Below are 12,960 nucleotides of genomic sequence, written 5' to 3'. Positions count from 1 at the left end.
CCACAGAGCTCTGGATCAACTGGCCAGGGGAAGCAGTAGCTCTGAAAATAGGTGTGGCGTCCTCCAGTATCCCTGAAATAACACACTCCACATCCAACTGCATCTGGATGCTTTTGACATCCAGACAGTCACGTGTCAGACAGACTGTCCCTCGACCTCCAATCCAAGAAGTATTGCCACAGGGCATTCTTCATGGTTGTGCCTAGTTGGTCTTTGTTCTTGTAACAGGAACAACTTCCTGCTACCTTCCTTCTTAAGGACATTTCAGTTTCATACAACCTGTTCCCACACCTTCTAACACCTCCAGGACATGACAATACTGTCTTCACATAAAACCCAAATCTGTTCTCATTTCAAAATTTTCAAAATTTTTCTAAACATATTCAAGGCTTTTGAAGCTGTACCTTTCTGGATGCCTACCTTGGCAAACCAAAGCAAGAACCTAAAAGGTCCTGAATTATCAGCAGCTGTTGTAACAAGGAATGGAGGCAAACATGATTGTATCTCAAAAACTACACTCAATACAATTTACCCATGTGCATCCCACTCCCATATGGGAATGTGAAAACAAGGAAAATGCAAGGCCTCTGTTTCTCTTTGGGTGCCAGCCATGAAAAGAAGGGGCTGTAACATCTGGCACAATGGGAAAATGCAGCATCAGTTGTGTTGGCAGCTTCAAAGTAGCCCCTGGATGTGTCACTCCATGAGGCTGCAGATTGACCATCTGGGGTGTCTTCTTCTCAGTGCCACACATGGGAATTTTTAAAACTCCTATTTCCTCTTAAACATTATCCACTTCTGCTTGTGGACAGCAGTCCATATAAGTACCTCATACACACATCACTGCAGGTTCCTGTAGAGTTCCTTTCTTCCTAACTTTAAAGAAAGGAACAAAAAACTAATACACATTTCAATTGCAAACTGGATTCCTCAGAGGAAAGAATTTCAGCTCATCTGCAACACAGACACACTTTTTTTTATTCATGTGCAAAATAAGGCTTGTATGCACAAAATATAAAGGACCCTAAAGTAAAAAATCCCCTCTGTTTCCTGGCTAAACTATTATAAATCAGTGCACTATTGAGGCAATAAACCTTTCTTTTCAGTAATCTGGCATAAATGTTGCTTTCAAGCAGTTACCTTCCTAAACTGATGAATAATTAGGTCAGCTCAGTTTCTTTCAATTTAAAAAGTAATTTGTCCGAAGCCTGAAATTTAAGTGAAATACAATAGTTTTATACTAGATAATACACTTTTGGATGTAAAACACTCCAGTAAACATTACAGTGGATCAAGACAACCCAAGTGTAACTTCCCAAGTTTTTCATGTAAGTAAAAAAACAGTGGGTGAAGGTTTCTATGGTTTCAGAATACAGATACAGAGGTTTTGTTTGTTTGACTGTATTTTAATTCTAATGTACAATTCCCAACCAGATCAGACAAATGAAGCATTACAGCCTCAAATAAACTGCAAAAACATAACATACCAGCACCCACACCCGCACCCACACCTCTCTGTAAGCAAAAGTCTCCACCAGAAAGTTCACCAGAGGGAATTCTCAAAGAGGAACAAATGGCAAACAAACCTGGGTGGGGAATAGGAAGAATGGCTAAGCATTGACCAGGAAATTTGCTGTTTCCTGAACAAGCACAAAAAGCTCCCCGAACAACACAATTAACGTGTTCACTTGATCTGCTTTTTTGTTGCCCATACCAGTATGAAAGTTCTGTCTCATCCTCCAGATAGACAATCACTAGCAGGTAATTGCGCAAGTCTCAGCAAGCTGGTTGTGTTTTCCTAAGCTTCTACATAGAAGTGTGGTGTGTCCAGAGGGAATTTCATCACTTAATTCATTCATGTCTCAGGCAAGGGGTATAAAACACATTGCAGCATCTGAAGGGGATTCTGTCCCTTCATGTAGAGAAGCAAAATTACCATTAGTGGACCTAAAAGCACTTCAGCAACTGACAAAGAGTTTTCAGGAAAAGCACAGCAGAGAATTGCAGAGCAGCCAGGTAACAACTGGAGCAGAGAGCCCAAGTGTGCCCAGGTAATTGGGAGCAGAGAGCTTTGCAGCACTCAATTTGCTGCATCTCCAGGAGCTGCAAGCAATGCATGGGCACTCTTCAGACTGTTTAGAACAGTCTGCCAGCTAAGCTAAAAAGAAATAATTGAAAAATTAAGCAAATCAAAAAATACAGGTCTTGTGGGGAATGCTCTGATCCCCCAAGTGCAACTGAGAGACAACAAGGCATCCAAAGGGAGAGTAATCCATTAATCAAACTAGGCACTGTTGATTCCCACCTTGGCTGATTGCCATTGTCACTTTGCTGGTCACCCAAGGCTTCTACGTGTACCAGTGGGTTAGAAATTTTTCTCAGGAGGCTGGAGTCTCACACCTGGGGAGCATTATGCATGGGAAGATGTTATTAAATCAAATGCAAATCGCTCTTTGTTTTGTATTAACAGGCTTGTTGACATTATAGAAAAAATTGCTATATAAATAAAGCATTTCTCTGCAGGAGCTCATACAATTTTACCCGGACAACCTTTCTTGCTTTAATGCAAATAGTGGGTTTAAATCCAACCAGTATCATCTAGTCCATACTGCCAAAACCCAAATCCCATCTTAAAATCTGCACAAAAGTAAAACTGCTGTACAGCAGATCTGAATAGTTTAGTAGATTTTGAAAGAAAGTATTGGTTTTAACAAAAACGAAATTTTATCCGAATTCTAAGATCATGTGTGTGCAGGGGAGAAGAAATTCTTGGGAAATCATTTTAAGTATTCATGGTCCAATATATAAAACTTGCAATACTGCTGTGAAATGCATTTAAATAAAAGCAAAGCCATTGTACAGTTGCAACAGAGCATTTCCCTCTACTTCAGAATGTGGGTGTTTCAACATACTTTTTTTTCCTATTTGTTTTGGTCACATTTTTTGTTATCCCTTGAGGCAGGATTTCTTTCAGAACAAATTTTCTGTGGGTGTTTTCTTAAGATGCAAGATTTAGATCTATTGATTATTCTTCTTGGTAAACGTTTATGCTCTGGTTCCCATTGCATTTTAATTAAGGTATTTTTTCAACTGCTAAATAATTTATTTTTAAGAAACCAAATTCCTATTTGTATGCTGCAGCTCCTCATACTGGTTTTTTCCGTTACAAATTAAAAGGAAAACATTAAAAATCCTAAGGTATTTAACCCCTCTCTGAGAAATAAATATGGTCATCTTTGTCTTTTTAGAGAAACACAAGTTTCTCCAAATTTTAAATACATTAACACATTTTGAAGAAAAGATTGAATAGGGGGTGTGCTGCTTTTCCCTGGACAGGTCCACCCCTAACAGACCCCAGCACAGTCCAACACCACAGACAAAACAGGTTTCCTTCCTTTGACCTGCCCAGAGCCACAGGGTGATAGAGACCCCTTGTCCTGAGGGGTTGGCCGCACCCCACAGCTCCCCATCTGAGAGCACTGCTCTGAAGCAAAGATGATTACAAACCATATGAAAATGCTCCTGACTGCTGTGATTCTGCAGGTTTCTCTTACAGGGCCCTGGCTTCACTGACAGCAAACTTGTTGTTTGAATTCTCTTACTCACTGTCTTTCTCAGACACCATGCCATAGGCCAGCACTAAGGAGGTACTTATCCAGGCAAGGACACACACCTCAGTGACAGAGCTCACTCCATCACCTGCCTGTGGCACATTTCAGTCACAGCCTGAAAACAGCACACAGTTTTAACCAGGGTTTAAAATTAAAATTTTTTTTTAAAATGCAAGCCTGTATTCTTGACTAAGAAAATTAGTAGAAATTGGATGAAATTTTATTCTGTCAGCATTCTCTGCTTTCAACCTATAACTGTGTAAATGTTGCTGAGTCAAACCAAACTCCGCAGCAAATCTGGTACTGAAGGGGCTGCATAGGACACCTTATGCTTTTGAGCTCCTACTGGTATGAAATGTGTTACATTAAAAATTATCATTGCTCTGATGAGCAATAATCATCCATTTACCTCAAATATAATTCTCCCTTTCTCTGGTAGCTGAACCCACCAATCATTTTAACTGCCTCACTTCACCTGACTTACCTGTTCCATTAAAACACTCCATTTTAAACACTGATATACTCTCCAGACTTAGGGAATCAATGTGCCAGGGTAATTCCTAAGCAGCTATATCCTGTTTCTCCAACAGTCTTTGTAAAAGGCAAAGTCAGCTAAAATAAAACAATTTCTACAGATAAATAATCCCTTTATTTCAGTGTAAATATTTTTAAATCTTTTTAATGCAATGATAAACCAAAGAAATTGGTGACAAAGCAAAACCACAACATTAATATTTGGCTTTTATAAGAATTCAGAATTTCATCATTAGTTAATATGGAGATTTTTGGCAGCAGATAATTTTACTTTGCATACCTTGTTGCACAAAACTATCATTAAAAATATATATTACCTAATTATGCTGGTTTGTTCTCCTTCTGAGCAGGATTGCAGCTGTAAATTTCACATGGGCTATGTACTGTGTGCAAAGGCTTCTGACAGAGTCCCATGGCCCAGAGGCCCATGACAAAGAACAAAATCTGGAGAGACAGTGTCATTCCATTTGACAAACTGACTGGTATCACTGTCAGCATAATAGTCCCAGATCTGCAGCAGAAGAGAACAACATTGATTGTCAACATCAAAAGGGTCAAGATAAATTAAATATTTATGGCTCTTGGCTGCGCTGACAGCTCCTGATGTGTTCTCAAAGCCAATGATGTGTTCTCAAAGCTGATGCGTTTCTTCTGTAAGTTGTCCCACTAAACGTGCAGTTTCCAAGGTTCCCAGTTTATTTCCCAGGTTGCCGATAGCCCTGCCAGCCTCTAGAAGGGCATCGCTGAACATTCTTCCCTTTCCCATTTCCCTAAGCCAGAACCATGCAGTCCTTTCCTTGGGGGAAGTGGAAATATTTGCTTCACTAAAAGCATAATAACCCAGCAACAGTCACTCAAAAATTAAAAAAAAAAATTAAAAAAAAAAAAAAGAGAGGTGGCTTTTTGTGTATAAAAACAGTTTGGTATGTCTATTTTGTGTTTTTTCATCTGGATGGAAAATTGTGAAAAACCTCACTGTCCCAAAATTCAGGGTTGTTGGGTTTTCCCCCTGAGGTGATAAAATAATTTCAAGTGAGACTAACTCCTGGCTCACAGCTAAATTTGCACATTCACAAAGACTGCAAATTGTATCACTACACCCATATTTCATTGGTGCAAGTAAACGAAATCATTAGCATGACATTAAAGATGTACAAAACCAAGCCAGGAATATAACAACTGTCAAGAAAAAATATTTGCTGTAGACTAGCCCTTGTTTCACAAGCCTGATTTTGTGTTCCAATTGATTCTAAAAGGTCAATAGCTCAAATTTCTTACTTTAAGACCTCTAAACTAGCACCTGAGAATACAGCATGACTAAAGCACACATTAAATGGATTAAAAATACCTACCTAGCTTGAAAACATAGACATCAATGGGGACTTGACATCTGAAGCACCATTACTAGCAAGTTCCTGAAAGGATTAGGATGAAAACCTTTACAAAGGAATGCATCCATCAGTGAGAACTAACTAAAGCAAACTGAGAAGAGGGAGTTGATATTATAAATACCTGCAGACTGATAAACGAGGAAGAGATGAGAGTACTGACAAAGAAATTAGAGCCACTTGGGAAACAAGACCCATTTGAACAAAATATGTTTTAAATCAAAACTCACAAAAATGTTCATCTGGGAAAAATCCTTGAAATTACAAGTAGAAAGGTTTATGAATCATCTCAGCCCATCTTCCTACTGATATCTAAGACATCCAGACAGCTATTTGTCGAACTTCTTGAAAATCTCTAATGACTGAGATTTCACAGACCTAGCAAGTAAATCTAGTCTTGAAAGAGTCACATTTAGACTAAAACATTCTCAGCTGCAATTTCAGATCACATTTGCTTCTCAGCCAGTCCCCGCTAGGCTGGAAGCATGAGGCACATTTGTCCTTGCAATACGCCCTCCCAACAGCCGCCTACAACAACCTGCTCGTCCTCCCTCAGTTTGCTCTTCATGACAAACTGTTTCTTTGATTTTTCTCCCCTGGTCCTGCTTTCAAGACTAAGGAAAAGTACACAGGAGAATAGTAATGGAAACAGAGAATAGGGCTTCTAGTAAAGTGACAATTCTGTGGCAAAGGCTTGCTTTTTCTGTGAAAAACCTCAAAAAGGAGAGTAGATAAGTCTGCTTCTGCCTATAGCTTTAGGTTCCATATTTAAAAAGAGGACAGTGACATGAAGACATTTCAAAAGAGAAAATTCAAATCTTTCCTGGTCATCTGCTTCACCATTAAGGACACTTACCTTATTCCTAATTTGAATTAATTTCATTTCACTTTGTAGCAACTGCTTCTCATTCTTTTTGAGCTAGATTAAAGCATCATTTATCACACTGTGTCTTCTCCACATGAAAATACTTTTTCCATCTTAGGAACCCTTCTACCACTTAGAGGGAATTGTTTGATGAGGATGTGGCCATGAGCTCATAGCCCTCAGGCTAACTCCTTGCTACTTGTGCAAACAGGTCCAAGGTTCCTCAGCTTGCTCATATACTACAAACCTCAAACTTCAATGCCAAAATCATGATACTTCCACCAAGCCAGCCAAGAGTTCCACTGAAAGCTGACCTGGTTCTCCCCATCTCCTCAGTGATATTTTAATTCATGCACATAAGCTGCCACGTAGAAAGACTGACTCCAAGTTATCTGCATTTTCCCCACCAGTTCTTCCAGTTAGGGAACTAATAACAAAGTTGTGTTTCATTCCCCAAACCACATACAGAAAGAAACATTTTCTTTAGAAAACAAAATGCAAGATTACTAGGTAACAGTTAATGTCTTAATTAACCGCACAATATCTACAATATATTCCTTTACATTACTGAAAATAAAGTTAGGATGGAGAAATTATTTTCTGCATTGATGACATCTGGTACCAGCAATTTGCAGTTATTTTGACTGTTACAGTACTTAAATTACTAACAACACATAAAACTCTGAGCTAACAGCAGTCTGTGGCAGCAAGAAACACACTTTGTCAAAATTATATTTCCACAGGACCGGATTAATTTAATTACAATTAATATTTTGTTAGTAAATGGCTCCAACAGACATGCATAGCAAATAATTTGCACATAAATTACTCCCACTCCTGCTCTAGATATTATCAGCTTCAAAAACCCACTTAAAAATATGTGAATTCACTGGCATTCTCAATCACCATATATGAAAATGTGGGTAAATTTTTGTTGAAATAAGATGTATCTTTTGCAAATAGCATGTGTCTGCTTTTTCCTCCAAGGCTGCAGACTGAGCAGGAAGCAAGCAGTGTTTGCCATAACAAATGTTGATGTTAATTCTTGGCAAGAATCCCTTCTGCAGAAAAGCAGTTTTAAGAAGCTATCACGGATCTATATTATCAGAAACAGCATGCACATACAAATATTTTGTTAAGGGTTCTTTGGAAAAAAAACATTTCACCTCCCAGCTCTGCTCACTCAGCCCAGGGGCTGTGGCATTCTGCCTTGCCACTGTGGTGGTCTTTGCCCATCCTATGCCATCACCATCCTTGACTCCCTGCTTGTTCTGCTCTTGCTGCTCCCTGACATGGGAACACTTTCCCACAGTTCAGATGCACAAAAGAACAATTTCCTCTGGGGGTCTAGTGCAAGAAGTTGGCTCCCACCCCAGGCTTTTGCTCAAAGACTGTTTTGAACAATTATTCTGCAGGAACACAGTACGTTTGAGTGCCTTTCTCCAAATCTGGTTAAATTTGGTTAAGAGATGTTACAAGCTGAGAGGGGCAAAAAGGGCAAACACACACATTCATGCAATGTGACAGTATGAGCCATCAAAGAAGAAATTTCATATGTCGTTTTGTGTGTTCTTCTCCTGTTATCTTCTTTCCATTGTGTTTTAAACAAGAGAAACTCCTTTTCCTGAAGTAGCTTAGTTCAGATTTGTGAAGTATCTGTGGTCCAAGCTTGGTTTAGATATCTAAATTAGCACTTAAAAGGCTTTGGCAGGTGAACTGACAATACCTCATGACAGCTTTTTGCTGCTATCATGCCAAATTTCCATATTATTAATGCTGCAGACTCCTCCACTTCAAAGAATTGTATGACATTTCAGTGAGCAGTCTCTCATGTATACACCTGAAATACTTTCAGGATGATTTATACTTAGTTCAGCAATATTCATTGGAAGGTGCTTCCTAATGTTTTGGGTTGCAGTCACCTGGTATTCAGACTTCAACAGAAAAAAAAGTTCATTCCACATATAAAATTTCTAGTTAGACGCCATCATCAGGCCTGTTTTTTGAGATAGCATGCAAGAAGAATCAGGAAAAACTCAACAGAGAAAAACTTAAACAAATTAACATTGAATCAGGTAATAAGCACGGCATTCCCCACATTGTGTTGCACATCCGTGGAAACAGCTTGGGCTGCCAGTGAAGAAGAAAAAAACTGGAAGTTGTCTGTGTTGTTATTACCATGTAGCGGAAGTGAAAATTCAACCTGAGGACAGCCATGCAACCCATTTGTAAGGGAAAAAGTAAAGTGGGGTGGGGAAACACAACACATCAGAGACTATTCAGCATTTCCTGGGAGCTCAAGTGCACAGCCTAATAGGGATTTTCAAGATTTGAATATAGGATTTTCATGTGGAAAATCAGAGCTATATGTCATAAAGCTGGACAAATTCCTATGATCCCTTATTCAAACTGAGATTTATAATCACATCTCATAATCCTGTGTTTTACTCATATGTAAAAATCTTCAAGAAGATAAATGCTTGGAGAACATATTCTGTTCTCATAGAAGTGATTCAGTGATCCACAGGAAGCCAAGTTCTAGTTAGCATATAATGAGGACAACTTCTCCAGCACTGCTGTAGTCTAAGATCTTTCCTTTCACACTCATTTGCACAACTGTTGTGATATCACATTATTAAGGATATTTTGCCAACTGAAAATAATGAGAGGAAACTTTTAAACTTAGGCATCTAATTTAATGATGCCTCCTTCAAAGCTGTAGAGGGCAATGGTTTCTCTCCCTTGGAAACACAGAATGCCATAAACCACAAGGATTCCTAACCTTTAGCGCTGTTTTTATCATCAGTAGAGCCCCACTCCTTGCTTGTCTGCACTGAACTGGCAGAACAGGCAGTGGGAAAGCATCTTCTGAGAGGAAATATTTGGTTCTGTGCTGTAAGCCCCCTCATTACACAGGTCGTCCCCCATCCTTGGTTAGATGAAAAACATGGAAAAAAAAAAATCACAGGAAATATTTTGTAACATTCACCCCCTCTCTGCTTACATCAGAGATTTTTGTGAATATTTTTAATTTCTCTTCAGGCTTCAACTCCACCTCTGCCTGATCACTTACCCCACTTCTGGATTTCTGTACCCAATATATTGGTAAATATCAGTATTTCTTTGGAGCTTATTCTGAAATTTGTATTAGTACCATAAATTCAGATTACAATCTATTTCAATTTTAACACAAACAAGTTCAGCCTAAAAAACTGAGCCCATTATACACTTATGTTCTTCAGCTACTCATCCTAGTGTCACAAAAACTTGGGAAATAAATTCTCCAACCAGTTTGTTAGGTTAGAAAGTCAACATTACTTTATTCAGCACTGAGGTACATGAAGGACAGCTCTACCAAACATGTACCCCAATTATCAAAACTTTTAATTATTTATACATTTTAGCAAACGAAGGAATTAGTGCTTATTTGCTACAAGTTACATAGTTGTCTTATCAATTGCTATTTTATTTTCTATTGGTTAATGATTCACTAACTTCTCATGTTAATTAGCCTGCATGCTCACTTTCTCTCTTCTTTTGGGCAATTGGTCACAGATGCCCCTGCCAGGATTACCTCTTACCCACTTGGAGCTGATTTCAGCACAATTACTGAGTTGGTTCTATTATTTCCTTCTTATCTTGGGAGTCCTGCCAGATGTCCTTGTCATCCATAAATTCTGCATTCTTTGTGTCCATTATCAGTGGTACATCCTTCTTCCCAAGCTCATGTTACCTTCCTCCCCCAGGTCTGATCACTGAAGTATGTCAAGCCTTAATTTGCTTTTCTTACATGCGGATATCACTTAGAGCTTGCTTGTTAGGTGCTATCTCTTTCAGAGATTAAATCCCTTCCTGTTGATTAGGTCCCAACATTTTGCCCCACTCCTTTTAAAAGAAACATACCTTGTTTAGAAGTACTGGGAAGGGAGAATACATTTCCCAGAGCTCAACTCAAACATTTTCTGCAGGTGAGTCTCCTACTACGTCCATTTGCCCTCTCCTTTGCACTCAGTGTCATGACCAGAGCAATTCACCAAGCCCCAGTGCACACAAAACACACCTTTATCACCAGGTCTTCAGTCAAATCAAGACAAAAACACCACTGATGTCACAGAAACGTGATTCCTGCCTGAAATATTACCCCTGATAAGACAAATTCTTTCCAGGCTAAAGCCAGCATGGAGTTAACTTGTTCTTGCCCACATATAGTATTGGGTCATAGCATTGCAACAATTCTTGCTGAAGACTTTTAAACTAAAAAAAATCCACATTCAATGTAGATTAGACTGGAAATAGATTTTCACATGAAATTTAAAACGAACATTACTGTTTCTGTGGGCTAAGAAGCACAATGCTTATCACAATAGCTGTGAAACACTGAAAGAATCAATGTTCCACAATGATGACATGCACCATTAATGCTCCATATGTTTCCCTGGAAAACTACTTAATGGACAATGTCTTTTTTGTGTGCATTTTGCATTACCAACAAGAAGCCAAAACAGCGCTCAACCCCAGCCGCAGCAGACTCCAGCTGAATGTTAGCAAAATGCTGCACTGACCTAACCCCTTGCTGTTGCTCCTAATGCAATTCCTACCTCCCTCTGCCCCAATGCAGTCACCTCCCCACATTGGTGTTGGCTCTGGCATCTACCCAGACTCTCAGTAAATTGGTCCAGCTCTCCAACCCTGCAGCAAACAAACTTGTTTCTGCTGAGCTTTCTCCCATTTTTACCAGGTTCTCCTGGCTAACAGAGGGGCTGACAGGCACACCTACCACACACACCACACCACAGGGGAGTCCAAGCAGAACCGCCACGTCCAGTGATGAATTCACTCAGTCCAGTTTTGGAAGCCTCCATAACAAACCAAAGCCAAGCATGTACTGACATCACTGTGCATGTAACCTTTCAGCAGAACTTGGGAAACTTGGAAAGAAAAATCTTGTTAAAAAAGTAGCAACCCCCCCCCCCCCAGAGTTTATATAATAGTTTTTATCTCTACTAATTATATTACCTCCAGCACCCAAAAAACAGGTTAAATAACATTTTCTTTAGAAGGGGGAACAAAATGAACCCACAAAACTTTCTACAGAATTTACAGGCCTACTTTTTGAAAAACACTGGCCACATTAGAAATTGTAACAGCAACGTGTTCCTGTACAAAGACTTTTACATCTAAACAATTTAATCACATTGCAAAACCATAATTTTTCTTTTACAAATATGCACACAAATTATTTGTATTCTTACATAACAGCTGGCTCAACATATTCCCATCATAGCCTTCCAAGATGGCTCACTTTTATAAAGACACAGAACAAAAGACAACAATAGTACATAGTTGCTTTACAAATGGCTTTAGAGAGTAATTATATCATTAGCCCTGAGTGGTTCCAGCTTCCAAGTGTTCTTTTGAATACAAGTAATCTTTTGAATACATTTTTGCTAGGAACTAAGTGGATATCACTAGAGAAAAAACTCGCCGAGTGGAGAGCACTGCACTGGAGAACTACAGTTCCATGCAGTTCATTGAAAGGAAGGAATTTCCTACGCCCATTGCCCTGGAGATAGCAAAGGAACAGCACTGACAGCTGCTTCCATGTACCAGCTCCACAATAACTCTGCTCCCAAAGCTTCACACCTTGAATTGTTTCTGCCTTGATTCAATCACTGGTGGGCAGAGGACTTCCTAACAGTCTGCCCACCAAGCAAGACAGAACAGTCAAGAAGGCCAATAGGACCAGAACTTCTTCATGGCTCTCAATGTCCTCTGGGGTTCACAGACTCTGCAGCCATCCCTACAAGAGCATGTCTCCACACCTCCCTACATGCCCAGTTCCCCTTTCACTTCAGCTTATGAGGGTGGTCATCTGCAACTGTGCTGGCACAAGTCTGAGGTTATGGCAGACACTTGCAGCTGCAGCAACCATCTGCTACCTGCTAGGCAACTCCAGCATGCAGCAAAATACATCTGACTGGCCAAAAAGAGCAGAGATTAAATCAGTTCGATACCTGCCCCTTCCTAAAATCTCTACAAGACCATTTTTCCTCTGACACTACTAACTATAAAGCAACACCTTGACATTAATTCTTTCAATTTCTCAGTGTCCTTGCCCATCTTCTAAATACTATCTTTTCAGTTTGACCCTACGAATGAAAGTCCCTTTTAACTTACAGAAAAAAACCTAGAGCTGCCAATTCTACTTCTGATTTAAAATACTGTCTATTTCCTCCTACCCATGGAATGCCTCAGATAACATCCCCATAAAGATTACCTGTTTTATAGCACACAGGCAGGACAGGAATAAACACCTTATTATTGAAGTACTATAGGTGCTGTTACTGTGTACAATACAAAGGTCGGTCACACCAGCACTGAAAGCAAAAAGCTCAAATTCCCTTGCAATTATTCAGTGCACAGGAGAGAACGGCTTCAGATTTCAGTTGCATCTCCTGAAGCTGTCTTTGGCAGAGAGAATGCAGTTACCACCTTATTGCAACATAAGAGCCATATTAATCATGTGCAGCTCAGTAATCATGTAACCATGTCATAACAGCCA

This window comes from Lichenostomus cassidix, chromosome 19 (genome assembly GCF_008360975.1).
Source record: "Lichenostomus cassidix isolate B80296 chromosome 19, HeHo_3.0, whole genome shotgun sequence".
Taxonomy (NCBI): domain Eukaryota; kingdom Metazoa; phylum Chordata; class Aves; order Passeriformes; family Meliphagidae; genus Lichenostomus; species Lichenostomus cassidix.
The sequence above is the reverse complement of the archived record's forward strand: the minus strand, read 5'-3'. Positions refer to the sequence as shown.